We start from the raw sequence: 4,124 nt of genomic DNA on the forward strand, positions 1-4,124 counted from the left end.
TGCTCCCACTCTGCCAGCTTCTCTTCTGCTAAAAGTTGTGATTAGGGCAGGGAAGCAGTTGCTCCAAAAGGAAGTTGAAACACAGTCTGGAAATGAAAGGGATTACTAGATGCTCCGCCCATCAGAAACTTTTGCAAAGTAAAAGAAAAAATCAGTCACAAGCCCAGCAGTGCCAGAGTTAGGATCAGATTCTCACTGCTTTCCCACTGAATGTTAATACCGTGACCTGCTTTGATTTGTTTTTATAAATGCAGGCATGTTCTCTGCTGAACATGTTCAGGTTCTTGGAATGTGGAAGGCAGTAACTGGTGAGAGACTTTGGATTTCATTAACTCTCTAATTATGGAAACCCATTCAGGTCTATTGTGTGTAAACCTTCAAAGAGGAAATAATAGAAGCTCCTTTAAAAATCATTCACAGGAATAAATTAGGCAGAGAAGGACAGATACCATATGTTTTTCACTCATATGTGAGACATGAAAAACTTAACAGGAAAGGAAGGGGAAAAATAGTTAAGGCAAGGGAGGGAGGCAAATCATAAGAGACTCTTAAGTACTGAGAACAAACTGGGGGTTGATGGGAGGCAGGGGAGAGGGGTATATGGGTGATGGGCATGGAGGAGGGCACTTGTTGCAATGAACACTTGGTTTCTATGGCAACCCACTAGACAATAAACTATATTTAAAAAGGAATCATTCACAGGGGTGGCTGGGTGGCTCAGTTAGTTAAGCATCTAACTTCGGCTCAGGTCATCATCTCAAGGTTTGTGAAATCAAGCCCCGCAGAGGGCTGTGTGATGACAGCTCAGAGCCTGAAACCTCCTTCAGATTCTATCTCCCTCTCTCTCTCTGCCCTTCCCCTTCACACACTCTCTCTCAAATACAAATAAACACTAAAAAAACCTGTGATGTTAGGCAATGCTTTCACAAACAAGACCCAGACAATGTGAGTGAACTTTGTCAAGAATGGCTGATATTTGGGGCCTGTTTTCTTGCAATCTATGCACTTAATCTCTTTAAAACGTTTCATATACGTGTGTGAAACAACAGGATCACTCTCATTGAACATAAATGAGCTTCACAATTCAAAACTCAAGAAACTGGAATGCTGAATTTTTTGGTTTCATGTTGAAATATAAGCATCAAGAGAACATAAGCAAAGAGTTTGCTGAATCTCGACAAGGTGAAGAGACTGCACCATCAGGGAGCTCAGAAAACCACACTAGGGCTCAGGGAAGCCCCAGGCGTCCCTTCGGTCAGTCCCTCCCACCCTCCCCTCACCACACACAGGGTGACCGCCATCTGGATCTAGGAGAACATGGAGTCCATTTGCCTGTTTTGCACTTCACATAAATTGAAAGATCTGAAACTGATTTTTTTAATCTTTAGAGACTGTTTAAAAATTCTCTTTGGTATTCAACCACACTGCTGGGTTTATTGTGAATTATTAATTCTATGGCTGTGTAATAGTCAATTCTTTGACTATATCTCACTTTATTTGTGTGCCTGTTACTGGGCTTCTGAGTAGATCCTAGTTTGGAGCTAAAAGAAATAGTGCTGCTATGAGCCTATTATGAGGTTTGGTAAAGACAGGTCGTCATTTCTGATGAGTACATACTGAGGAGTGAAATGGTAGGACATATGCATGACTATGTGTAGGTGTAACAGGCAGTATCAGAGAGTTTTCCTAAAGGATTATGCTAATTGGTGTGCCATCCAAAGTGTACTTGTAAATGTCATAGGATATAATTGTAATGGACAAAAAGAAAATATTTGGAGCTTAAAAAGAAAAAAAAATTTCTTGGGGCACCTGTGGCTCAGTTGGTTAAGTAGTGACTCTTGGTTTTGCCTCAGGTCATGATGTCACATAGTTCCTGAGTTCAAGCCCATGTCAGGCTCTGCACTGTCAGCATGGAGCCTGTTTGGGACTTTCTCTCTCTCCCTCTCTCTGTACTTCTGCACCATCCCAAATCCTAGGTGCCTATATATGCATGTATACACACTCTGTTCCTCAAAATAAATAAAGTTAAAAAAAAGAAATTTTCTAAATTTTAAATTGAATTACATTTTCAATTTTTCTCTTTGGATTACTCTTATTTAAGAATTTCTTGCCTACTCCTAGGATATAATGATTGGAAAAGCATTGTTTTCTTTTTCCCATTTAACTGCAGTTGACTTCTGTGTATGTATACTAAAGAGCAACAGATACATTTTTAAACTAAGGCTATCCAAATGTTCTGGCACTATTTGCTAAAATATCATCTCTTTCCTATGACACTGCTTCATTCTGACCATTGTCCTAAATCAGGCAATCGCAAATGTTTCCTAATGTCCTCACTAAGTTCAGTGAGTTCACCAAGCTCTTCACACCGCAAAAGCTGGTGTCCTGCTGTAGTTTTTTGAAAGAATTTCTTTTAAAGTGTCGATATCTGGTAACCTGGGGTTTTTCTAGTTATCTTTTAAGCTTATTTCTTGTTTAATTCTCTTTGGTCTGAAGATGTACTGTGGTAGGGACCCTTCCCTAAGGAGAGAGAAAAAGAGGAGAGAAGACTTCAAGGTCACCTAAATATGCGCCCAGGTGTCTACATCCCCCAAGACCTTGTAAACTGAGACAACTCAATTAGACTGCATGTTTATGTGTGTTACCATATATGGGAGACAAAGAAATAGAAAATGTATTCAAAAACTATGTCATGTGATGTGAGCTGCTCAGTTCTTTGGCTACGAACCCAACCGAGCAGTGCTGCATGAATAAAAGTTGCTTCCTTGAAAGAAAAGCCTTGGTGTCACGACTCTGTGTGAGAATCCTGCTACTGTACTCCTAAGAATTCTATCTTTTAAAATTTGGCAAGATGAATACTCAAAATATACAAAGAATGTATACAACTCAACACCCAAACAATAAATAATCCAGTTAAAAAATGGGCAGAAGACACGAATAGACCTTTTTCCAGAGAACACATCCAGATGGCTCATAGACACATGAAAAGATGCTCAACATCTCTCACCATCAGGGAAATACAAATCAAGACTCCAAGGACATAATCACCTTATACCTGTCAGAACGGCTAAAACTAACATCACAGAAAACAACAGGTGTTGGCCAAGATGTGGAGAAAGGGAAGCCTTCTGGCACTGCTGGTGGGAATGCAAACTGGTGCAGCCGCTCTGGAAAACAGGAGGTTTCTCGGAAAGTTAAAATAAACTTACACTACTAGAATCTAGAGATTGCACTACTAGTTATTTACCCAAATGATACAAAAACATTAATTCAAAGGGATACAAGCACCCCAGTATCTATAGCATCAAGAGAACCAAATTATGGAAACTGGCCAAATTTATCAGCCCATTGACTGATGAATGGATAAAGAGGTGGTGTATATGTATACCATGGAATGTCACTCAGTCATAAAAAAGAATGAAAACTTGCCATTTGCAATGACCTGGATAGAGCTAGAGAGTATAACGCTACGTGAAATGAGTCAGTCAGAGAAAGACAAATACCATATGATTTCACTGGAAATTTAACATTTTATATGGAATTTAGAAACAAAAAAAAACAAGCAATGGGGAAATAAAAAGGGTGGGGGACACATATTTTTTAACTATAAAAAAACCACTGATGGTTACCAGAGGGGAAGGAAGTGGAAGTGGTGAGTTAAATGGTGAATGGGATTAAGGAGTGTACTTATGAAAAGCACTGGGTGTTGTATGAAAGTTTTGAATCAGTATATTTCACACCTGAAACTAATATTAACAGGTATTAAAATAAAAATTTAAAAGATTAATAAAGTATTATATATCATTAATAAATTATTTAATTCCAAAAATATAAATGACCTCCCTTACCTTAAAAGCATAGCCATCCCATGCAGAGATTCAACAGGATGGCCATTTGCATGCCATAAATGAGGCCGAGGGAGGCCATAGGGAGAGAGAAGAAACAGTGGCACTAACCAGAGAGGGTCCTTCTAAGGTGCCTCAGTAGCAGGCTCGCTCCGTGTAACTATCTACCGAAGAAGCGAGTGTGTCCAGAATGCCAACAACAATCACTGTCACAGTAACTGCATGACCCTCCAAAGCCCAAGGGGGAAACGTGAGCCGGCCCAGTGGGCTCAAGCATTG

The 4,124-nt window shown here is 39.7% G+C and overlaps 1 protein-coding gene across 1 annotated transcript in view; it reads right to left on the reverse strand.

The window, feature by feature from the left end:
* Positions 1-4,124, reverse strand: part of EIF2D (eukaryotic translation initiation factor 2D) — an 84,062-nt gene that overhangs the window by 76,599 nt on the left and 3,339 nt on the right. The gene's annotated exons all lie outside the window — the stretch shown is intronic.

Source organism: Suricata suricatta, chromosome 3 (assembly GCF_006229205.1).
Source record: "Suricata suricatta isolate VVHF042 chromosome 3, meerkat_22Aug2017_6uvM2_HiC, whole genome shotgun sequence".
In the NCBI taxonomy this organism is placed as follows: domain Eukaryota; kingdom Metazoa; phylum Chordata; class Mammalia; order Carnivora; family Herpestidae; genus Suricata; species Suricata suricatta.